This window comes from Passer domesticus, chromosome Z, assembly GCF_036417665.1.
Source record: "Passer domesticus isolate bPasDom1 chromosome Z, bPasDom1.hap1, whole genome shotgun sequence".
Taxonomy (NCBI): domain Eukaryota; kingdom Metazoa; phylum Chordata; class Aves; order Passeriformes; family Passeridae; genus Passer; species Passer domesticus.
In genome coordinates this window covers 42,257,914-42,283,871 of record NC_087512.1, presented here as the reverse complement: position 1 = coordinate 42,283,871, position 25,958 = coordinate 42,257,914, and the positions used below count along the sequence as shown (strand labels likewise).

Below are 25,958 nucleotides of genomic sequence, written 5' to 3'. Positions count from 1 at the left end.
ATGAAAAGGCTATTGAGCCATTGGAATGCTCTGCCCGGGGATGAATCATTAAAACTGAAAATCACAGACAAAGACTCTTGTCCTAGGGTGATGCTATGATGCTTGTATCCCCAACTATGTGTTCTGTTTTTGCTGGATATTATGTTCTGTGCCTTGAAGACTGGCTCTGAAGGAGAGGAGTTTTGTTTTGGTTTGTTATCAGTTATCAGCCTGCTCCTCCACAGCTGGCAGGACACAGACAGAGCAGTGCATAGTGCGGCTTGTGCTTTTTGCTTGGTTTTTTGCTTTGCTCTTCCTCTTCTGCTTTCTCCTGCTTTGCTCTTGCTTTTTGCTTCTGCTCATTAGTTAGTTTAGCTAAGCAGTCCGAATTTTTTCCCTGGACTGTTTTTCCTTTCCCTTTTTTCAGAACCACTCGAGCCTGCTCCAGACTGGGACCTGGGAAACACAGAGTTTGCACTTTGTGGCTGCAGCAGCCATTCCCAGCACCAGAGGGACTGACAACAGAGCGACCACCCCCAGGAGAGACTTTCTGAATTTGCCATCTTTTTCAGAGTAGTGAAAGAGTGTTGTCACTCGGTATTGTTCATTCTGTGTGCTGGGGATGCTTTGCCTGTTAAATAAACAGGTTCTTTCCACTTCTCTCTGAGGAATCTTTCTCAAACCGGTTGTGGGGACGAGCCGTGTGGGTTTGCCTTCTGGAGGGGCCCCCTTTGGAGGTTTTCTCCCAAATTTACCCTAAACCAGGACAACTCTCTAACTAGTTAAAGTTAGAAACTGGTATGTTTATTATGCCAGAGGGTGGCACGGGGCAGGGGGGTCATTCCCAAAATGCGTGACCGTCCCACACAAGGATTTTTGCCTTCTATTTATTTCCCAAAATAATACATATGCATAACTGCAGCACCTCCCATTCCTGCTTTGTATTAAAATGAGGTTATTGGTCCTTCATGCATGCACAGTTCTTCTCATGAGTTGGGTTGGTCTCCAGTTGGGTCAGGGATCCCAGCGATGAAGTCAAGAAGGTCTTCGTCAGGTCTCTGTGACCCTCTGGCACAATCCAAGGCCCTTTGCTTTGTGATGGATTGACATAGAGTCCAGGTGCTGGGCATTGTTTTACTGGTTTCCATATATTCCTATAATGGTTCACTTGCTGCACTTCCTTCTATAAATAAGCTCATAATATAACAATTAGCTTAAGCATCTAATAATCATTAACTTATCATTGGTATATCTAACTTCAATATGAATTGGTTCTAACTCTCAGCTAAAGTCTTAAATTTTTAAAATCATAATTCAGGGAGGTGGTGAAGTCACCAACCCTGGAGCTGTTTGAGAAACAACTGAACATGGTGCTTAGTTCTGTGGTTTAGTTGACAACATCAACTTCTGTCAAAGGTCAGACTCAATGATCTTGAAGGTCTTTTCCAACCTTAATGGTTCTGTGATTCAATTCCCCTGTTAAACAAAATCAATAATGCAGAATTTAGCAGATGATTTCCATAGCAACCAATGCTCATAAAACACATTCAGGATGATGCTGTATAATAACTAGAGAATCAAGCAGAAGAAGATTCTGTCAAATGAGGCATAGTCCTGCTGAGATTTTTCATGGAGATTGCACAGCGTGCAACATGAGAGTGTCTTAGAATGGATCAAGGGCAAAAAATCTGTAGTGAGGGGTACTTCAGTTACTGGATATTTTTCAAACAGTGTTTAAATACTTTAAGTAAGATTTTATTTAAACTTGGCTATGTCAGTGCTGTCAGTATCAGAAAACATACTTTCAGCCAAACTTATTTTTGCAGCTTTCTCTAGTGGTTACCTTCTGTAATGGAAGAATGTAAGAGTTGGAAGAGTATTGTGATGACACATTCCTAGTTTAATCTAGTTTCTTGAGGGATTTCATTGCCCATATGGATTTTTGCTTCATGAATTTTCAGGTCATCTTTGGCCCAAAAGTCTCCACAGTACCTTGTAGCAAGGAGTTCCATGGCTGAACAGGTTCCTTTATGAGAAGAGGTATTTTTAAAATTTATGTTAAATCTGCAACATGCTGGGTTTTACATTGAAAAGGCCTGTGAATGTTTATTCATTGTTCTACATGTTTGTAGTTCCAAGAAATAGGGTATATATCCTACAGGATTATAGGCTAAGATTTTGATTTTGAGCACAATACATTGATATTTCCCCACTTCTCTTACATAAATATTGCTCATTGACTTCTGTGAAGTTACTTAAATGTTTAAAATATATCACTTAGAAATTTTGTACATACACAGGAGTGAAAGTGTTTGTGAGCTGAAAATACATCTGTTTGCAAGTATTACAAAGGTTGCCTTAAGTGTTGTTTAGTTAAAGTGGTAAAAGATGCCAGAATACAAGTGAAATCAAATGTAATCTGAGTAAAGCATATACAGACAAATATTTTTCTTACGGTTATTGTTACAATTTAAGGTTTAAAATAGCCACTGGAGGGCTCACTGATCAAGTAAATGACAAGCTTATTTCAAAGCTGGTACTTGTGGGTTTTGGTTAAGGCAGTATTAATAGGTGTGCTCCCATTTGAAGAAGACTAGATGATAACAGAATTTTTGAACATAAAGCACAGGGAACATCTACATTTTCATCTCAAAGAATAGCAATTCTTATGCTTGTTACCTGTGTCACAGTGTCACAGAACATTTACAAAGGTTTGGAAGGCAGGAGGATGTAGATGCCATAAAATGAATATAAAGGACCAGAATTCCCACTCTCTTACCATAAAAATATGTAACATTTCTTCCTGTCAAACAGTAAGGTTTCCCCATTTTGAGGAGCCACCTACACGTGACAGATTTTCCCTTCCCTTCTCCATTGTGTGTGGCACCAAAGCTTCACACACAAACACTCAGGCCTAGGGCTGTGGTCTTTTTGGACCACTGGTAGAACTGGGATGAGTTCCAACACATTTAATTGGCATCAGCTCCTCCTGGCATTTTGAATCAAGCCTTTATTTAATTTGAGTTAAACAGAACTTAGTTTTCAGAAACTTTGGGAACAATTAGTTCTGCTTACATACAATAATGCTTTTGTATTTTCCCCAGCCTGAATCTTTCCTTCATCTCTTTGGGTTTTAAGTATCCTTTTTGGATATATACTGTGTTGTCCTCTCACTGATACAATGAATGGAACTAAACGATTTATATTTATTATGTGCAGATTCCTTAAGTTCACAGCAGTACTCACCACTTTTCTGTGGGATATACATGTGCTCTATGAAATACACAGTTCTTGAAGTGATTTTGCCAGTCATTTGTGGTTATCTTACACTTTCTGTTCCTGTGGGAATATATTATACCAGAATTTCACTCAGTGTGTTGCTTTACTTTAAGGAAACTCATCTAATTTGTTGTTCTCCAGTGATCATTTTCAACCTATTTCAAAATATTTGCTTTGCACTGAGTAGCTGTTTGAATTCTTTCCCGTGATTTTGGATCTTGCATTTTGCCAACTACTTCTATATCTTTTTCCCTGCTTATATGTGTCCACTTTGAATTTTCCTTGTCACTTCCCTCTTCCTTTTAGATACCAAAAAGTCATCTATTGCAGGGGATACACAAAATTTTGATTTTGTCATGGCAGGTAAACCTCTTTTATAATTCACAGTTAAGTATATTGATATTAAGTAAATATTAAGTATTTTTGGTTTCTTAGTTCTCAACACATCTTCCTTCCACTCTCCATCAGCTTTTTAATTATTCATGTAAAGAAAAACATCCATCAGTTAAACTCTCCCATTATACATTGTCATGCAGTAGCTATACAGAAAATAATTTACCAGTTATAAGGTAGATGGGAAGAAGATCCTACCTGGAAATACATTTTGTCTGAATCTGTCTTTCCTTCTCAGACTAAAAACATTTGTCAAACTCACTTTTGCATTTCATTCGGGACATGTGTACATGGGGCTATCCTACAAATTTTATATGAAACGAGCCTTTTTCAGATGACTTCACCTCTAAACATGGCATATATTGGAAATTTGCTTAGTTTGAAATGTTTTCCTGTTTTTACAGATGTATCCCATTATGTAATGAATGGATTGCTTCTGTCCTAAACTATTAGTTTTCCTAAGAATATCCTTGACTGAAGCCTTCCTTGGCTATAGTTGAGTATTAGGTCATTACATGGATGCATTTGCAGGCTTACCTTTAAAAAAAAAGAAAAAAAAAATCAGCCAATTCACAGAAGAGAAATAGGCAAACTGATTCATCTTGCTTTACAGGTATTAAAACTTAATGCCTTTTCATGTTTTTAGTGGAATATTAGTGGTGTTGTCATGGATATCCTGTTTTGCCATCTTGCAGATGTGCTAAAAATGGGATTTTTGCTTCCCACCTCTTAACTATTCATATGAACTTGCTTGAAATCAGCCTTTAGCCATTTCAGCAGATGTTGGACTAAGATGTAAGGGAACAATAGAATGTCATCACATGTTTTATTTCACAATATTGTTCAATTGTTTTTACATCTGATTTCACTGTTGAAAATTAGATGCATGTTGTGCGCTTTCCCTCATGCTGGGGCACACCAAACTGCAAGCTTCTGCTGGCTTAGTCTGGTAGTGCAGCTCCTGCACCATGGTGTAACTCCCAGGAACCTGTCATCACTGTAAGAGAGGCATGCAGGCTCAAAATATTAGGCCTCAGGGCTACAGTTTTTTTGAAAATAATTTTTAAAACTTTTGTTTTGGGGCATAACCTTGTAATCAGAGGTTCAAAGTATGGACTGAGTGCAGATTCGGAAACCATTCCTGCATACAGTAGTGTTTTTATTGTGGTCTGTGAGTTATGGGAATGTGCCTCCCTTTGGGTGGACTTGGCTGTGGTGGCTGAGTCAGTGCAGCTGCTGGTGACCCCTTCCCACTGGTGACAGTGGTGGAAAGAGGCTCCCAGGGAGCACCGTGGGGAGAATGGGTCAAGCCTAGCCTGCAGGAACTGCTTTAAGCTTGCTCTGGCCTGAGCTGCAGTTCCCTCTGTGTCACAGGCATGCTTGTGACTGGCCCAGGACCCTAAACCTGCTGTCTGTGTCACCACACTGGACTCCCAGCACTTCTTCCCATAGGGAGCTACTGGTCCTGGCTTTTCCCTGACACTAACCTTTTTCAGCTGTATCTTAGAACTGTCATGTCTGTAATATCTCCTTTTTTGTGTTTTACTGTAAATTCAAACCCCGCAAGAACTTTCTGCCAGCTTACAGAGGGAGCTGGAGGGATTTCAGCTTCCCTTCTCCCCCAGCCTATTTTCCAACTCAGCCTCCCTTTTGTGATGCTGGAATCACCTGCATTTCTGACACAGTAGTGCTGCTTTTGACCCACTAGTCCCACTCATTCTGTCTTCTGTACAGCACAGAGCTACAACCCTCATGACTCTTGCTTCAGGCTCAGGACAGAGGTTATACGATGCCTGATTCTCAAAATACTGCTGGTAGTTCACATTTCATGAATTCTCTATTAAAAAAAAAAAAAACAACAAAAAAAAAACAAAACAAAAAAAACACCCAAAACCAAATAAACAAACCAAAACTACTTTAGTTGATGTTGGCCATGTTGATTTTAGTTTTAGATGAAACATTAAAGGCTGTGGGAAACAATAGCTTGATTATTTTGTGAAGACACAAAAAGCCACTGTTAATTTGTCTCTTTACATGCCTTCTGGAATGAGGTACTTAGTAACATAACCACTGCAGTGCAAGCATTTGACAGGCGGAGGGGTGGGGATGTGTAAACTTGATTCACAATTTCAACTGAATCCGCCCTGCGGAACTGTGTGTATATCTACGCCCGTGGGATGTGCCTGCCAGAATTCATCCTGGGCTCTCCATTCCTGTATGGCGCAGACCAAGGTCTGGCCAAAATATGTCATAAATTTGTCTTCTGTGGAAATGACAGTGGGTGTGGAAATGGCAGACACGTATTTACTGAACTGTGATTTGCAACAATTGGTATACTTGTAAGAAACTGTTCAGAGCTTCCCTTTTCGGGGTCTTCATAAATGACCTTATTTATTTATCTCGCATAAGGTAAATAAATTACCTTATATATTGATATATTAAGATCATTGCTAAGTCTTTGGTATATGTCTCTTTCCAGTAGAGTAAAACTTTACTATCAAATCATGCAGCTCTGTACAGAAAGAACTGGGTTAGGCGTTGTAACTGCTCTTGGTTTTCAACTGCAGTAGGGTAAGGCTATAAATCTGGAACAGTACTTTTTAAAGAAGCCATAAAATACATACAGCTTTGAGAATGTACTTTGGTTTTGGACTTAAAAATCTGTTTTGGGAAGATGCAAGAAATAAAAATGGGAATAAGGGGGGTGTGTTTCAGGACACTGAATAAACTAATTGTTGCTTGAGATGAAGTCACCTAATTTTTTTGGCTCAGTGTTACACAGTGTGCTTACAAAAATTACTCTGCTTTGGGTAGGCAGTGTTATGCTTGGAGTTTGCGTCATGACAGATAGGAAACATTTCATTTCATTTAAGAAAAAGTGGATTTCAGAGACTTTGTGTTGTGAGGTCTACCATTTTTTGCACATGCATAAAGCAAAACAAATCTGAAATTAGCCCCATGGGAAAAATGCTGTGTTATTACTATTATATATTACTATTATGTGTGGGGTGGGTTTGCAATTGAAAGAAAATTAAATAACAAGTGTGAACTCAGACTCATTATCCTGCCTGAAGGCAGGAGATGGAGTTCTTTCTCTGTAGGCTCCAGCTGGCAGAAGTGTGCAAGCATAGTATGGATTTAGATGTGTGCTTTTTCTTGTGAGATGAAAGGCTGCCTATGGGATTAGTGCTCTGGCTTGATCATGCTGTTTTCCCCTGCTTGATATCAGCTACTAATCTGTGCTGCTGCAAGGGAGCCCCCAGTGAAGATAAGGGTTAGTTTGAGTTTTAAGGGTACAAGAGGAGTTTAAACAGTGTAGCTGGTCATCCAGGTCTTTGATGACAGAGGTGGACTCTCATAAAGACAAAACCAGTAGGTGCTTTTGAATTTTCAACCTGTTGTCCCCCAAAATTAATCTGTATGTGTATAATTTGTTTTTTGATGACATTGATCATTGATGTCAGTAGTTGGATGCTATGAAGTTTAGACTTCAAAATTGCCAGTTCATACTTTGAGAGCATTTGAATTGTATTTTAAACCACAAAATATGTTGCATATGTGAAATACCAAATTTCATTTCAATAGGGACACTTTTCCCATTCTCTGTGTATTGTAATTTCTTAATGTAAAAAATATATATATAAAATTAACAAGTCTATGAAATCTGAAAATAGTATCTGGATACTAGCACAGTATCTCTGGAGTATGTTTCTGACATTATTGTGCATTTTTTAATGTCTTAGTTATGCCTTAGGAGTCTGAAAACTTTCTGCAATATGTCTTATAGCATAGCAAGTGTTACCATGGTACCTTTTAACATTTTTTTAATCAGCATATGGAGCCACAAGGGGAGGAAAAATACTTGAGAGAAGAATTTTGGAATGGCATAATGCTAAAATAAACTTGGTATAAAAAATGCTCCATATGATTGACAATAAATTAAAGGAAACAGTCCTGTAGTGTATCATCTGTTAGTTAAACATGTGCTCTCATTTATCTAATCAGTACATAACCAAAGCCAATTACTACAAATTAGCCACAACAAATGACAGCCTTTAATTAACTTGAAGCTATATCCCCTTATTTAAGTCTTCAACCTAATATCTGGAAAAGTGGAAAAAATTAACCTTTAGGATGTTCAATACTGTACTTTCTCAAAAGGTAAAATAAAATGAAGACACTGGACTGAATGTAGGAATTAGGAATGTGGCAGTTTTAACATTGTCATAGGACTAGTTTGCCAGTGCAGTCAGCTCCTTCTTGAAAATGTGGTGGGATGTAAGAGGGGAAAGTTTTTCCTGAATGCTATTAAGTGGTAGCAAAGTTTCTCACAAATCAGTTGAAGACTGATAGAGTTGCTTAAAAATCCATAGTTCACCCATATTTTCTGAAGCACATATTCCTCATGACTGCCAAAATATAGCACTTTGCCCTCCTTCAGCGTACCTTACAAAATGTGAGTTTTGTGAAGCTTCCAGGAGATAAGTTAGGTGGTAAGGCTTTAAATATGTTTAAATATGTTGCTTTTTAAAAATACAGTCAATCGTGTGACTGAGCTTTTAAAAATACAACATGTTAGTTGAAGACATATGGTTTTATCAGTAGGGAATGTTTTGTATATTCCAGTTTCAACTTGTTACAGGATATGGATGTATTTTGCTCCAACTGTTGTTCAAGATGAAGTTTTTAAAGAGTATATAAATTGCAGTACGGATTGTACAATCTAGCAACCAAATGTTGAACCTACTCTACTATGGCAATTCAAAGCACAGGAGAATTTAGACAGTAAGAGTCTCAAATTATTTTTGCCCTGTGTTTGCCTTACTTTTATGGTGACCAAAATATAGAAGGGAAGAGGCTGAAGCTTAATTTAAACTCAGCAGTTCTTCAACATGCATTTTGGTGCTGTCAGAGTTCTTCCTGCTGCATGAAGCAGATCCAAAGGAAAAAGCTGGGTATTTTGCAACAATGCAAATGTAAATACGTAAGTGTACCTCAGATTTTCAAATGCAAAAATGTTTGCTTGAACCTTACTTTCCTTGCTGATTTGTTTTACATGAAAGTGCTGTTGCATTGGCTATTATGCTGTATATCTTCTGTGAATGAACAGAAAATGTCAGTATTTAGGGTGACATCTTTGGAAGCATTAAATGCATATGCAAGCACTTTAAAATGGCAGAATATAATTAGAGCTGTGAGTTTGACAGTAATTACTACAAAATTACAATATTTTTCACTGTGCAGAAGGCAAAACTAAATGAAATGGATGTGTTAGCATCTGGTAAGCGTGAACACAGTTTCTTTGATGGTTGAATGTCATATTTGTGGCACTCTGAGTGAGATCTATGTCTGATTGTTCCTTACCATTCAATTGTTGCATCTCAATCTGCCCTGTTTATAATTGGAGAATGCCTCTTTCTGCAGCTTGAAAATATGAGCGGGGAGGAGGTCAAGTTCTCTTTAGTCATTCAATCAGGAGTGCTCCAGTGCAATCACACATGCAACCATACTCTCAGGACCTATTAGCTGAGAAGGCAACTGTCTAGTACTTTCCCAGTGCAAATAATTGCCAGGGACAGAAAAGGCTTTTTGAATGAAATTTTCCTCCTCCTTTTAAAATCAGGGAAAGCACAGCTTTAATTCTGTTCCTGCAGATACTCTGTGTTCTCCTGTTCCACACACTACTGAGTAGAGTTTTAAGTCCCAGTTTTGGTGCATGAAATATTATCATACTTTTCCTAGTGCTGAAAGAAGATTCATGATTTGAGACTGGTTATATGCATAAATTCCTTGCATTCTTAGATGTCAGTTGATTTCTATCAATGGTATGCTAAAGAGTATGTACACATCATAAGGGTGAATAAGAATGTGTTTGTTTTTTAGCCTATAGGTTGAAAAGTGCATTTACTTCATCATGACTTTCTGTACATTCCAGGTATCCTTTCAAGAGGGTTTAGCTGCATGGGATTTTCTTTGAGTGCAAAGTCTCTATGGTGTTTTTTTGTGTATGGGTTGTTTTTGGTTTTGTGTGTGTGGGTGTTTCCTTTTTTTCTTTCTGTTTTCATGCAGTGTCTTTTACACTGTTATTATTGTGCATGGCATATGTCACTGAAATAAGAGTAATGAAGATAATGAGAATTAGAAGGAAGATAATGGTAGCAGGACTTCAGTTTGGTTTTAAATGAATCTAGACATTTTGTTTTGCTGAGTTTAAAGCAAGCCTTATAAAGCAGGTGAGAAAGAGTCCTGTAATCTTGCTCTATTTCCATATTATTAAGTAATGGGCTTCACTGAACTTAACTTACTCCTTAAAAACATTGTAAATTAGAGAAGCTTGCATTTACTTGGTTCTCATCTTTGTCTTAGATAATTCTACAAAGCATATCCTATCCTAGAAGTTTCATAAGAGAACTGAAATATCATTCCATTTTATAATTGCATCAAATGTATTTTTAGAAATGAATTTATTCATTTATGTATTACTTCACATCCAAAAGTTTGGCTTTCTTCTCACAATCTAAGTAAGAAAATACAGTACCTCTTCTGCGGTATTTAAAATAGTGTTTATAGTATCTGTATACATCTACAGTTAGGTCTGGTAAATCTGGTGGGGCCCTGCACAGGTTAAAAACAAGATGTGCTGCATGACTGAGTGTGGAAGTCCCTTTCTGATTCTCATCAGATGTAATAAAGAAGGAGAAGTTTAATTTTTTTTTTCCCCCAAATGAAAGCAGTATATTGCACGTATGACAAATACTTTATTATGCAAGGCAAATACCTGGAGAATCTTATGTATGGACTTTCTAGAATATCGAAACTGGTAATGAGGAATCTGTCTCTACAGATAGATTTCTGAGTGTCTATGATGGCAAGTAGAACTGAAACTGTAGGAGTAATTTTTTTTAATCTCAGGATATATGTCCTTTTGGTTTTTTAAAATTTTTTGGAAACAAATGTTTTAATAAGTATGTATTGAAACTGAGTAATCAGAAGATAATTATATATAAAGACATTTAAAATTCAAGTAGGTTTGAGTTTGTTGGGTTTTTTTTCCCCACATTTCCTGTGTTCTATTTTTGCAGTTGCAGCCCATGTTTCTGCCTTGATTTAGTCAACTATATTTGGCTTGAAAAATGTATCGTTACATTATGTACACTGACTACATGGTTTCCTCTTTTCATATTTTTAAGTTGTTGAAATGCAAAAGGCAATAAATGCCCTTACTTTTCCTATTACCGTTTTCCAATACTTACTGTTTCATCCTGTAAAATTGTTTAACTGTGACTGTCAACACGTTCTTTGTCACAGATTTTGCTTTTTTGGAGTGAAATTGATAAATAATGATACCTTCCCAGACTTCCAGCAGAGGTTTTGGCTGTGAGAATAGAAAATTATTGAACACTGATCAAAGTGTTTGAGAGCTAAGGGTAATTTTAAAGTAATCTAAGCCATTAGGTGGACAAGTTACTCATTCACTTGTAGTTATAAAAATAACCCAACACTGTTGTGCTACTATCTTAGAGAATAGTTTTTGCTTATTTGCTACCTAAGGAAACAAGAGGAGAAAGGACGAAGAATTATCTGATTAGAAAGATAATAAAGAGTGAAAGAATGATAATTAAAAGGCCAGCAAGTTGCTGTTCACAGAAGTAGCTATTGAGGAGATTGAGTAAGGGGAGAAAGTATACAGCTTATGTAATGATTAGATGGCATTTGTTTGTTCTGAACAATATTCAAACATTTGATCTGCTTATAAGCAGACAGCTTCAGTCTGAATACTGAAAAGGCATTCACTAGATGTAATTCAGCTGCAGTAAAATCTTACCAGCCCTTTATCACTATCTTTCCATAGCCTGTAGAGAGAGTTTAGGATGACTTGGTTTCTAACTTTAGCGCCTCCACTAAGTGTCTAAAATTAGGTGGGTTGAAAATGAATTTTGGGAACATGCCACTCAGTGGAAAAATTAGCTTTGAACCTGGAAACTCCCACCTGCAATCTGCATATTAACGTGTCAGAAACATGTGCTATATACAGGCGGGATAAAAACAGTTGTACTGTTTATGGACACGTTGCATTTCTGCTGAGATTCCATAATCATACTTGAGATAGCTTTCTGTGGCTGTTTTAAACACATTGAGTTCTCATTGGCATATCTGAACTTCACAAGCAAACATTCATAAATTTCATTCATCACCTTTTTTTTGTTGCCCAGAAAAGGCTTATGTTGGTCTCCCTCTTGATATCTAGGAACTGAATTTTCACAAATACCACAAATGAAAATAATGAATTATAAAAGCCATATGATCTTAGCCAGTTTTTAAAAATTGAAAGTCTTTATCTTTCTTTATTTTTTTTAATCTATGCCATTAACATTGAGAGAATATTCTCTTTTCCATAAAATATGCAGTCAAAAAATCTGTCTCACAGCAGTATCAGCAATGCCCTTTTCCCAAGTAACTAACCTTTCCTGAGCTAAGCCCTGAAATGAACCTATCATGGATATGACCAGCATTTTATGACCTGGCCATGATAAATGGAGAATTAGTCCTGTGTTACTCTTCTATTCAGTTAATAATTTTTCAATTTTGAAAAGGCAGAGGGAGATTATATTACATTCTTTATTGACATTAGGAAAGCTATTTTCTCCTGAGTAATGTCACACAGTTCTTAACATCATACAAATGTGACGTTACCTAGGAGCTCAGTAATCTTGGTTCCCAGCATTAATAATGTTTAATTATATAATATGATTTATCACAATGTTGATTAATTTCCTTCAAAATGTAAGGCAAATGTTTTACAACAATGGTAACCATTAGTACTACATCATTGGGACACAGGACAATTTTATGTTCTTTTGATTAATTACATCTCATGTTGTCCTGTCCTGTCCTGTAGCAATATATTTTTGTACTAGAGTTACAGTGAAGAAGGTGACCAGTGAAGAGCACAAAGGACAATCTTTGCCATTTTCAATTTCCTACTTCATGTGCTCTGCAATGCTCTCCTTAGCTTTAATAAAGGTGCAGGAGAGGAGGAGTGACCTGCTATCCAAACTTCCATGCTGTTTCCTGAGTGTGTCTGATAGCAGTGCTTTTGCAAATACTATTCTCAATTCTGAGAGCTTATTCAACCTCTCTAGGTCTGGCAGTAGACTAAAACACTTCAACAAATTGCTTAATGTGTTTCCTCAAGGACTTTGCTATTTTCAAATTTATCAATTATTTCTAAATTAAATTGGTCCTATTACAGCCATTAATATACATGTACAAACTTCTGTTTCCATTTTCTTCTTCTTCCTGACTGCCTTGATACGATTTTCTCTTTTTGTACTGGGAGGACCTTAATTCTTTTTCTCACATGCATCAATTTCTTTTTCTGCAGATGTAACATTTTATATTAAAAAAATATATTTTAAAATTTCATTATTTGTATATTTAAATTACAAAGGTTTTAGTTTTTAAGTTCCTTTTGGTTCTTTTTCAGTTTCTTTCCTGGTTTGTGATAAGAAACTAATTAATTTCCCTCATTCCTGTATGCTTGAAATCTGTGGAGTGTTCTGTTTTTATGTAAAAATAAAATGAGTTTTTATTCTGATAATATTTCAAACACCCAAATTTGTCATTAGGGAATTCTGCAGCTTTCAAGCCTTTCTAAAAGACCATTATTTTTCATTATAAATGAGAGTTAAAATCTTTTGTGCCTATGCTTGGATATAAGCTATGAAGCTGTTACATCTGCTACTAAGAATGATGTAACTGATCTGGTATTTAAAAATGCCAGAGTGAGTAGGTAGTTGTGGGAGATGATATGAACACTTTTAGCAGGTGCCTTGCTTTCCAGTAACCATGGACCTTAATGAATGTTTATAGATACTTGAATTTTTATGATTTATGAGTTGTTTTTTTCACTAGACTCTTGTTTGAGTTTCACCTTTGTACATGGTATACAAATATTCAAGCAAATAAACAATTACATGTAAAAGTAGTTAGTTAACAGGCATATGAGGCATCAAGCCAAAGATAGAATTTGTAGTGAGTTAACATGGTACAGGAATAGCAATGTGAAGGTGGAGGAATCTATTTTGGAACGGGGAGCTGTTCTTGTGCTTTAAAAACCTTCAGGAACTTATAACAGGCTTTTTTGAGCTTCACAGCTAAAATTGCTTTGTAAATTTTACACCTTTCAGTATTCACTTTATTGAGATACTTCGTGTCAAAAGTTTTGTACCACAGATACTACAAGGCATTGCATTTGTTTTGCTTCACCAATTAATGAATTCTTTTATTTGTTGGTTGCTATGAGTTTGGATTTTTTATCTGATAGTTGTCATTGACATGTGGGAGATACATGCTGAAAAGAAAATGAAAATGTCCTTCTACCTTAAGGCTAATATTTGCTACTTTTACTGCACCCAAAGAAAAATATTCTATGAGAAAAAGCATTTTTGTGTCACTCTAGCATTAGTCATAAGAGCTAAAGCATTAACCAAAGGCTGCATGCTACACCTACAGTGTAGCATTTTGCTCTTCTGTGCTGGTACTGTTGGAGTCCTTTCCTCATTGCCTTGAATGCCTTGAATTCAGCACTGGATGCTGCAGTCTTCTATTGTGGTGCAGGTCACGTAGCAGTGAATGAACAAGGTTGCATGAATAATGTGCTTTTTATTCAGCGATTGGATAAAAATTAATGCCCTCAACACCTACGTACATCCAATCTCCACTGCTTCCTGTGTGCTTATTCTTCCAGAAGCTTTAATTATTTATCCTTGGAGAGAATTTGACAGTTACAAGTAGTCACGACTCAGCAGATTAACCATACAAACACCAGAACCAATCTCCATGTCAAGTACACTCTAATGTCTCATGGAATCAAATGTTGATTTTGAAGTGATATGACTCCAAATTAAGAGGGGAAAAAATGGCATCCCTAACTGCTGCATATTTTTTAATCTAATATTGTCTTTAATTAAATTAAAGTTGGTTTAATATTCTTGCTAATTTCAAGAGGTAGTCTGAAGTGTGTCATATGCTCTAAATACTGACACAGGCATTCTGCAATGGAAGTATGTTTTCAGGAGAGAATTGAGAGAAGCAACATTAATTAATAAGCCAAAATATGTGCATGGTTTCTCATCAGGCAGTATTGCATAGTGATGAGGGAAAAAATGAATTACGTAAGATACCTGCAGCATTTGCTACTTGATCTTTACCAAATATATTCAAATTAAAGCAAAACTGCAGGCATAATAGGAATCAGTATAGCTATGTACACTAAGAGGAGAAACAGCCTTGGAAATAAACAGTAACTTCTTTATACTAGCTAGAGAAAAGCATATGTGTGCATGTGTATACATATATATATATAAAATTCAATCTACAAACATGTTTTTTCTCCTTGCTCTGAGTGCAAGATCACCAAAGAAACAGATTATTTTTTCATGTGACTTTTTTTAATGCTAAAAATATTATGTGGCTGTTTTTTAGAAGGCAACTCCAGAAAGGACAATATTAGACTACCTTGCTGCAGCTTGTTGAATAATGCTACTGTATTATCTGGCTGGACTGCATGAATCACAGCAGGTGGGAGCAAATCTGTCTGCATCATCAGACTGCATAATGTAGGAGTATGCCCGGCACTGGTAGCTACTAATGATTGATTTAAGCCTCAAGAATTACCCAGGAAAACTATACCTAATACTGACCTTATCTCCCCATGCTAGGAAGAGACTCAAAAGTGTAATGTGCAGTGCTTTTGTTTTGTGCTTTTGCTTACAAACAGGAAGAAATTGGGTGACTGATTACAGCAGCTATTTGCCCAGAGTTGTGACAGCCTCTCTGAAGTTTTAATAAACACCAGCTATTTTCCTTGAAAGTAACTGACTAGTCTAATGAAGAATTCACTCACAGAAGACATGTTCCTTGTGTTAAACAGAAGAATAGAGGAGATACTAACAGCAGCTCCTTTTTGCCTCTTGTTCTAGGAATTGTTAACTGTTAAGCTTACTTCAAGCCAGTTGGTAAACTGCAAATTGCATCATATTTAGTTGTATTGAAATGAATGTGCAGCTGAACATCTGAACCAGTGGTTGAAGTTTGCCTAACTAGTGAGAAATCATGCGATGTGTATTCTATCTAGGGAAAATAATCATGATCATGGTGAGATGAATGTCTGAAGGATTAACTGAACTGGTTCTAATTGCTTTTGTATGTGGAACTTGGCAAACTCAGATCTAAAATTTTTGAGTGTTAGCTTGGAAGTTACTAGATGAGATAACCATAATAAAAGCATGTGTACTGAAGTATGGTGATGTGCTGAGGTACTCTCAAGTGTCTCTTTTAAGAATTTGTGACAGGTTTATCCCAGACTGCATGAAGATATGGGTGACAGGCGGGTTCACATACTTGGTAAGATACATTAAGGGCATTATGAACAGTCTTAGGATTTCAGAGAAAGGAAAATGTGTAAAATTTCAAACTTATATTTGAAAATCATTAATGAGTTTATGATTCTTAATCGCAAATGTAAACACTGTTCTGTGGCATATACAACATCTTTTTCCTCCGTTAAATGACACCAAAACAACTCCTGCTAACCATGTGGGTTATACTGCCAGTGTCTTGACATTTATCTGTGAAGTTTTGTGATAGTGGTAATACCTCAGATAATATGTAAAGCATGTTTATTAAAAACATTAGACTTTAAGAAATACAGGCAAATACTATGATGCCTCCCTCTCGGGAGACATCAGTATATTTTTACCTTTTCCTCTTCCTGGTTATCCCATGAGGGTTAACATCTTGTTACTTAACATCTTCCAAACCTCCCCTTCTTTGTAGTTTTTGGCTGAATTTGGTCAGTGGTTTCATTAGCTGCCGATCTAACAATGATGTGCAGATAGAGGATACTGAGCAGCTGCAGAGGTAACCAAGGAATGGAAAATAGGCTAAAGGGTCATGAATCTCTTAGTCATGGTGTATATGTAAAGGAGGCTTTTATGGTAGATACTTTTTATGGTAGGAACTAATTTTAATTTTCTTTGGTCAAAGTTCTATTAAAAATGAACAAATTAATGATAGTTTAGAAAATCAGTATTTTCCCAAAAAAGCACTTAACAGCTGTTAAAAGGTATTTTCATTTGGTGAAGTTCAGTTACATCTCTAGTGATGCCAAATGAATATTCTGTTGGTTTAACCCAGTGCTTATTTATCATTAGGATTATGGGCATTTGCGGTACTGAGAAGATTCAATTTTTTTAAAAATCTTTTATCATTAAAAAATTAATGATAAAAGGGAAAACCTGAAACAGCCTCTTTATTTTTGATTATCTATGTTACAGGAATTTACTGGGGTTTTTTTCAGCCATCCTTTTGATTTATTTACAGTTTTGTAACTACAAGATATTTTTTTAGGCATAATTACAGAAAGACCTACATATGATCCTCCCTACACTGCTGATATTTCACGTGCATCACCTTTCCTGGCAGTAGATATCCCTTCTTTTCCTTAAGTGATGGAGAGATAATTTCTGCTGCAAAGGACCACCCCAAGGGTAAGCCAAGATGGTTTATATACTGATGAAATTTTATAGACTACTTTCTTTCATGAGCACAAAAAGCTGAAGCAGCAATAGAAATTGCATTGCTAGTCATTACTCTGTGCTTCTGAGCAGATGAGACCAGCAGGACATTTCTGCCCTTTTAAACTCTGGCCTTACTTTTTGATGAGATACCACACTCACTTCTTGCTACCTGTAACATGGTGTTATGGTTTAACCCCAGCCAGCTACCAAGCACTGCACAACTGCCTGCTCACTCCCCCAGAAGCGGGATCAGGGAGAACTGAAAAGGCAAAAGGTAGGAAACTTGTGGATTGGGATACAGACTGTTAAATAAGGAAGGCAAAAACTGTGCACACAAGCAAAGCAAAACAAGCAATTATTCAGTGCTTCCCATGGGCAGGCAGATGTTCAGCTATCTCCAGCAGAGCAGGGCCCCATTCCATTTAACATTTACTTGGGAACACAGACACCATCACTCCAAGCATCCCCCCTTTTCCCTTCTCTCCCACTTTATATCCTGAGCATGATGCCATTTGGTCTGTCTGGAATATGCCTTTGCTCATCACCTGTCATGGCTGTGTCTTCTCTCAGCCTCCATGCATCCCCAGTCTCCTCAGCAGCATAGGAAAAGCAGAAAAGGCCTTGGCTCTGTGCAAGCCCTGCTCAGCAATAACAAAAACATCTTTCCATTATCAACCCTGTGTTCAACACAAATCCAAAACAGAGCCCCATACTAGGCATTATGGTGAAAATTAACTCTACCCCAGCCAAAACCAGCATGTGTGGCCTTGCAGGAACCTTTGAGTTTTTCATTCTCCTTAATGCATTTGTGAGTGTGATTTGCTGGGAGGTTGTGTAGCTACCTGTAGATGCAAATGCTCTAGAGAGATTTAATGTGCTCTGTAGAAAGGAAGAGCTCCTTCCAGCTTTGTTTGCATCTTGGACAGCAGAGGGCAGGTGTTAGTTTTGTGTGACTGAAAGCTCCTGTGGAATGGTTGTATGCACACATTTCCATCTGCATACTAGAAAGGGTTAGAAAGATGCATTATAGAGCAATTAAATACAGATTATGCTTTTTTTGTATATGTAGGAAGTCGGTTTTTAGCAGAATATTCTTTTGCTTTTTCTTAAAAAAACCCCAGCTGTTGTTTTGGCAAAAAAAAAAAAAAAAAAGTAAGCACAAAACTAAAGTGGTATTGGCAAGGTAGCATTACTATCTGTGCATCAGTATTCCGAAACCTCCCAATGTCCTTCTGTTCTCTCATTTGACTCTCATCATGGTGGTCTGTATATGTGTTCCATTACAGACATGTATATGTATTCTGATACAAAATTTTATGTAGCAGGCTTACTTTTGCCTTAATTGTTGAGTTTACAATTTAATTGCACTTAAGGATTTTTTTTGGTTCATGCAGTCTTCATGCTTGTAGCTAAACAACAGATTTCTTCTGGTTTAGATATTCCAACCAAGCATATGTTGGTAAGGTGCTGTTCAAAAGCAGGCTTACTATTTGCACACTGTTGGGTGCAAAGTTGTGTTTTTACTGGTAAAGTTTCATGCACTTGCTTAGAGGAGCAGCTTTAGTAGGACAAAGCATTGCTATGACACTGTCTTGGTAGTCCTAGACAGATAAGTGCTGCTAGTTTTCAAAATAAAGTCTTAGTTTAAGGATAATTGCAGTTCGTTGTGGTCAGTAATAACTGTTAGAATAGAAAAGTAACAGGTTGCTTCAGTGGCACATGATAATTTCATAACAGTATGGATCCGTACTCTTTCATATCCTAGTCAAAGTGAATAATAAAAGCAGACAATCGACATCTATGCAATGCTAACGTTGACTGTAATAATAGTGTGCAGTCAGTCTCAGATGTGCTGTCGCTTGAACTTGAACTGACTGGAGACAACAGCACTACTGGTGCCACTGGCTAGTAAGGCTGATTGTTTTCAATGCACTTGGTAGGATTTTTCCTTCTGCTTTACTTATTGCTATAGCAGACCTCGAGGCTGTCATATGGCTTCAGCATCTCTTTTTCCTCTCTCTGTTCTGGAGCTGTGAGCTGTGTTTGTGTCTCTGCCAGTTGCATTTCTCCTTTATCTCTTCATCCTGGCACCAGGGGTTCATTGAAACCCAATTCAAAGTGAGCACTGGGCAGTTCTGAGATTGGGCTGTTGATATAAGATTTCTCCGCAGATCCTCATAGCTGACTATTTTTCCCTATTCCAATATCTCCTCTGACCTGGATACCCATCACTTACCTTTGCTTGGCCAGTGGGCTTTGGTTTCTGCTTGTCTGTACAAGCACTATGTTTTTGCTCCAGCCTTTCTGCTGTACATCCTTGCTACGTGTCTTTGCTGTTACTGAGTTCTGCTCTTAGTGCATATGCCCAAAGTCCTTTGGAGAACTGCTGACCCTCAGAATACCCACAGTTTTCATGATAACTCAGCCATAATTGTACTGAAGCTTCTCAGGGGCTTGCCCTGCTTGAGCAAACAAAACACATTTTTCTGAGGGTACCTAGAGAAAGTTACTATGTACTTTTGCTACAACAAAGAAGTATACAGGCTGCTGTGTATGACAGTAGGGTGCTAGGCACATGTGTATCTCCATTTCTCTGCCATTCTAAACATTTTTTAATCTTGGAGTCCCTTTTAGAGTTCAGGGTGCTTGCCTCCCTACTGCTCTACTTCAGTTCATGAAGCTTAAAACAGAATGTCTTGGTCTTCACATCTACGGCCATTTCACTTAGTGCCTTTCCTTACATTACTAGCAATGTAATTTGTAAACTTCAATCCATTTAAGTGAACATTTAAACAGATGTTTAAATCCCTCCATCCAGCCCTGCCTCATTATCATGTCTTTCTCAGATTTGCCGTCCTGCTTTCCATATGTATTGTTGTATCTAAGGTAGGCCAACTCAAATGCAAGGAAGAAGAGCAACCCAGCTAAGAAAAGAATGCATCCTTAATACATGCAGGCATGTGGGCATACCTGCACATGTATACTCTACTGTCTGCAGATGCCTCTTTCATTTGACTATACCCAGAAAGAAGTGAGGCATTACTTCAGGTCAGAAAACAAGTATCATTATCATAAACAGGTATGGTGGTTCATATCATCTATGATATGCAGAAGTAGTCCTTATTTTTAATTCACTGGGAATGAGTGCTGTGAGTGCTGCTATGAATAGTCCTCCACTGGTGCTGTTATCCACTACTGCAGAACTGCCAGAATTTTTTAGTACTGAAGCTGATCAATAATGGCTCTGCATGTAGCTCCATGTTTGCCAAGAGCATCTGTATTGTTTGGTGACAAAAGTTAATGGGCTCTGTTTCAGGGTGAAGTGGATGCGATTGGGTATTAGACACTTGTCCTGGCCTGTGCAATTTATTTCCTCTCCCTCTTCACTGTTCATGACTGAAGTGATTTGGAGTCTAGAACTGATCTAGCTGAAAGTAACCCCGAAAACTCCCCAACAGTTTTTTCTGTGTTATTCTTCAGGCAGGTGCCACACACAGCATGCACTTTGTGGCAACATGGCAAAGGTGATGCAGTCTGAACAGTGCTGCTCTCCCTAGATCTCTACAAGTGCTGCCAGAATTTTGGCCTGATGTGTGACCTAAGACAAAAAATGGTAATTTATATTCTCTGTTGGTGTTTGGTTCTTACAGTTTTGATGATAACCTTTTAATTAGGGGAGGGGAAACTAAGGTGTTTGGGAAAGTCTGCATTTTTTTAATAGACTGCTGTCTGTTCAAACAAGGTATAGTTACCCCTTCCTGATGCCAAGAGTTACAACAAAGTCCATTGTGCATTTTTTTACATATCCTTTTAATTGCTGCTCTTCTTGCCAATATTTAGCTATCCTAACAAATGAGGAGATACTAGAGCATAAATTTTCTTATGATGGTAAGGAACATATTTATATATGTACTGTATAAGTAATAAATATTTTTTTCATGGTTTTAAAAAGGAAAATATAAATAAAGTCATTTGCATTTTCATAAAAGTAGATATACTTTATGAGTGGCAAACAACCTGAGAAATCCTGTACAAAAAGTCAGACACAATTAAAATTCCCAGATTTCCATTTGGATTTGGAAATGAAGAATTAAATTTGACTCCTCTTGGAATCAATAAGAAATTTGTGAAGTCAGATTTCATATATAGGGGGTTTTTAACATCAGCTTTGCCAACCACTCATAGGAAGGTAAGATACGAACAAAATAAAAATAAAATACTCAAAAAACCTATCAAAACTAAAAAACAGACACCTTATTACAATGTAGAAAAGAAAACTATTGAATTATTAAATACATTTTGTGAATGAGAACCAAAAAGGTGCTTGGTTCTGGTTGTTTAAAATAGAAACACTTGGAGACATATGGACATTAGTGCCTATATGCCCAGAAGAAGCATAATTTCCATCACTCTGAATGAATCATGGAACCATGTTCTGGGCCTCTCGTTACATTATTCACAATGCGGTACATTTTGTACACCATGCCACAGTTTGTGGACAAAAAAGAAAATGTGACTGGGATGTATTTTTTAGGGCAGAAAGCCTCTCTAGGGTGAGGCTCCAGCTAGAGTGAGACTCCTGGTGCAGAGGGTGGAAGCTTGGAACAAGGAGAAAGAGGAAAAACCATAGAAACAGGATCATTTAGGTTGGAAAAGACCTACATATACAGAGGTCTGTTATATACAGAGGTCTGCAGTAGGTGCTAGCAGCCAAACAGACATGGAAGAGCTTTAGATTTTCTGGTTTTTAGGATATACAGTTCTGTTACACTGCTGCTAATTCTCTGGTTTCAGTGTCTGGCTGAAAAAAGAAATAATTAAAATTGGGGGCATTGGAAGAGTTGGTTTAGTGTTTGTAGATTTTAATACACTTCACTCTCTGATCCTTCCTCACAAAAGTTCAGTGTCATGTTCAGATTTGGGTATTATCTCAGATCCATCTTTTCTGTGAACTTTTGTAGTGTGTTAACTTTTCCGACTAGGCTCAGGCACTACTAATGGAGCAGAAGGAATTACAAGTTTCATTTTCTTCCAAATATTTCACGTCATATTTCAATGAGTGAACATGTCTTAAGAAAAAATTGTTTCAGTATTTCCAATAAGCAGAAAAAACAGCCTCCTGAACATTGTTTAGGATCTGCTTCTGGTTCAAAATATAAGCATTTGCTCAAAAATTTGTAGGCACATTTTGAGACCATGATTTTATACTTCACTGATGTAATTTTAGTTGGAAGTTGATCATTAATGATTAATAATCACTGATCTTGAATAGTAATAATTTCAACAGTATGATTTTCCAGAGAAATAATTTGCAAAACCACAGATAATGCTCCCATTTCCTGGTGCAGCCCACCCTTAGCAATAATGTTGCCACGGAAACAGCAAAACTGATCCATCCAGTGAAAGAAAAGGAGTGAGGATGAAAGGGAGATGGGGGCAATTTATAGTTTTTTTTTTGTTTTTTTTTTTTTTTAATAGATTAACTAAAATTTGTTAGAATAGTTTCGATTTCAGGTTGGTTTATTTTTGGGAAAGGGGTTGTTCCTTGATTTTGGGTTGGTTGGTAGGTTGGTTTTTCTGCAACAGGAAAATGGTACCCTTTACCTACATGCCTTCAGAGTTCGTTTTTTTTTGCGTAGGACAGTAAGCTGAGGTTGAACTCGAACACCCATTATGGAAAAAAACCCTAAGCAATGTGAGCCCAGTTTATGCTTTGGCTCCTGAAAAATGTTTTGAAGTAGAAGTATATAGTCCTACCATTGACAGGAAGTACAGTGCCTTTCAGTAAGTCTTGCAGCTATGGGATGAGCCCCCCTTGAAATCACAGTAGGATGTAACTGTGCTCTGTGTGCAGGTAGATCAGAGAAACAGAGGAATTCAGAATAAGATATGTTAAATATGTACAAACAAAATACATACAATTGTTTAGGAATTTAGTTTTTAAAATTAAAATAGCTACGTACCTCTTAAGAAGGTTAGATAATAATGCCTTTTAGCTTATCCTGAAGTTATCTTGCTTTTCTTTTAACTACTTCATCTGAGTTTGTCTCACATAAAGAAAGCTGGATTAGGCTGATTAATAAATACATGGGTAAGAGATTTCTGATATATGTCCATCTTGTGTTGTGTAAAGAATGCTGATATTTTTCCTTCTTAATTATCAAAAGAAGAAATTTCCCCACGGGGTATTAGAAGTCTTTATATTATAGAAATGCTATGTTTTTATTTGAAGAATTGACCATTTATTAATATTGAAAATTCACCAAGAACATTTACTAAAGCAGATAATTAACACTTGTGTCCATCATATTGCAATATAAGCAATAGCATCCAATTTGCTGATGGCTTAATGTTACATCACACCAACAGTAATTGTTTAGGACTTGTCATAAGGAGGAATGTTAACTATGATGCTCTATGGCTACGTTTTGTGAAGTATTTAAACTCTTAGCAACATCTATATTTATATAGATGACATAGTTAGTGTTTCTTATAACTTTTTAGCTAACCCAAATTCCATTTGGAGGTTTGTTTTGGTCCAAACTTAAGGTCTTTATCATTTTTTTAAAATTCAGTTTAGTCTGCAAGCAATTTTACTGCTACCAGGCAACAACTCTGAAAATGTAAATATTTCAGCAGAATTTCAACAGTTTCTAGCACTTTTTTGTTGTATAGAGTATGTACTTGACTACAGTGTGTTACTGGAATGAGGTATTTTTGCCGACTCTGATTATGGTTAATATTTCTCTGAATATGATCACAGGAAGTCACATTTTTGCATTCTGGACAGTTTTTTACTATAGGTTGGGGAACATAGTGGTGGTGTTTCCTCTTTATGGTGGTCACGTCATCCTACCTGGTTTGGCATGTGCATTGGCAATGTCTCCTATATTTGCAGCAATTTAAAATGATTTAAACCTCAACAAAATATACTTTCTCCCTCTAATCATGCCCCCAGCATAATTTCTTTTCTTACCCTTTGTGATTAATAAAAATTAGTAGCTTCTGAAATACAGGCTGCAGAGGTAGTTTAGATACAGAAGGAAAAAGACGGCAGCTAAGAATAAGCCCCTAAGAGCTGCATGGAGGAAGAAAAGGACATGAAACAAGAACTGAATTAGGGTAAGAAGAGTGTCCATGAGAAAACAAAGCTGAAAAAGACAACAGAAAAAAAAAGAAAGAAAGTATTGTCTAAGATGCCAAAATTACCAGTAGTTTGTAAAAAATGCTGTATTTTGTCAGAGGCAGTGTACACCCCCTCACTGTGTATGTATTTCTAGGATTACATATTATTTTTCACTTACCGACATTGAATTTCCACCTGCCATTTTATTACTGGTCGACAAAGGAGTAATTGTTCCATGGCCATTTATTAATTGTGTTGTAGTGTCTGGCTCACAGGCCTGCAAAAAGAAAAAAAAAAAAAAAGAAAAGAAAAAGGCTCATTTTCAACTTGGGTGAAATTCAACATGCTGACTTAGCATAGGTTGCTAAATAGAAGTAAGAAAAAAATAGTGCTCTGAATGTCTTGCTGTCTTGCAAAATAGTAGCAACAAGCTTGTTTAAGGCAGGCATGGTAAAGTCAGTGTGCAAGGTCCAGACACAGTGCTGGAAATGCAGAAGACATTACAAATGCTCTGGCAACAGCTAGAATGAACTAGATTCTAATTTAAGTTGCAGTTTATGCCTATTGCAAGTCTCCTAATTTCATTCATTATTTCCTGGAGTTGGATTTGAACCTGCTGCCTGCAGGGCAAAATTATGTACTGTTTCTAGTCCCTGGAACTATAAAAGGCAAGGTTTTGAAATGTTCAAAAGGTTTTGAAATGTTTAAAGGGTTTTGAAATGTTGAGAGTAGTTCTCCTACCCTCGGACTGGAATTGTAAGGGAGGCAGTTTCCTGATCAGACACTGAAATAGGCACTGGATTTCAAGCACTGGGTAACTCAGTGGCTTCTACTTCTCTGCAGTGTCTAGTGTCAGATTTGCAGTAGCGCTTTGCATCCAATGGATGCCTTGCAAGCATTTCTCTGTCCAGTGAAAGTTTCAAATTTAGACCTTTTGCTGGTGCTCTGGGAAGATTTCATCCTCTAGCTTTCCCTTTGCCTACCATTCCCTGGAGCGATGATTATACTGCCTTTAAATATCTACTGTACTAACAGGGTAAATAAGGGAGAAATAAGTATATGCAATTTTTTTTCAAGGAGAGCTTTGGCTTTGTTTTTGTGGTTATTTTTATCGGGGGGGGGGGGGTTGTTGATTGGGTGGGTTTTTTTGTTTGGGCTTTGTTTATTTGTTTGTTATGGGGTTTTTGTTTGTTTTGTTTTGTTTTGTTTTTGTCAGAGGTCTCTGAAGATAAACCTGTAAAATCTGTGAATCTGCGGGTGCACAGAGAGCAATCGAATACCAAACGAATTGTGCACATTCATGTTCCTGTGCTGGATGTAAATGAATTGGCTGAACGAACACAGTCGGGGAGAGACAGAGATCTGACTCCACTGTTTTCCTCACCTGCTACTCCTGTGGACAACCCAGACATTTTTCTGGCAACATCCTGTCTTCCGCAGGAGCTTCACGACCCACTCCCGTCTGCTGACACGCGGGCTTCATTTTCTGGTGTTGCAGCAAAAAATGTGCCGCCTGTGCTGGAAATGGGATCTTCCACTATTTAGCAAGGCTTTGCTGAATGAGTCATCAAAGCCGGCTGGTATTGGCTGGGCTGGTG

At 37.2% G+C, this 25,958-nt stretch overlaps 1 protein-coding gene and 1 long non-coding RNA gene across 2 annotated transcripts in view; one reads left to right on the top strand and one right to left on the bottom strand.

Moving 5' to 3' along the window:
* SHC3 (SHC adaptor protein 3) overlaps nucleotides 1-25,958 on the top strand; it is a 90,300-nt gene that overhangs the window by 6,947 nt on the left and 57,395 nt on the right. Inside the window, exons 3-4 of the mRNA XM_064404760.1 lie at nucleotides 17,065-17,204; nucleotides 25,577-25,955. The gene's annotated coding sequence lies outside the window, so the exon portion shown is untranslated. The remainder of the gene's footprint in view (nucleotides 1-17,064; nucleotides 17,205-25,576; nucleotides 25,956-25,958) is intronic.
* LOC135290806 (uncharacterized) lies at nucleotides 588-25,883 on the bottom strand. The gene is made up of 3 exons (XR_010353626.1): nucleotides 25,745-25,883; nucleotides 24,539-24,637; nucleotides 588-1,455 (listed from the first exon to the last, which is right to left on the bottom strand). It is a non-coding gene; the product is annotated as an uncharacterized LOC135290806 (long non-coding RNA).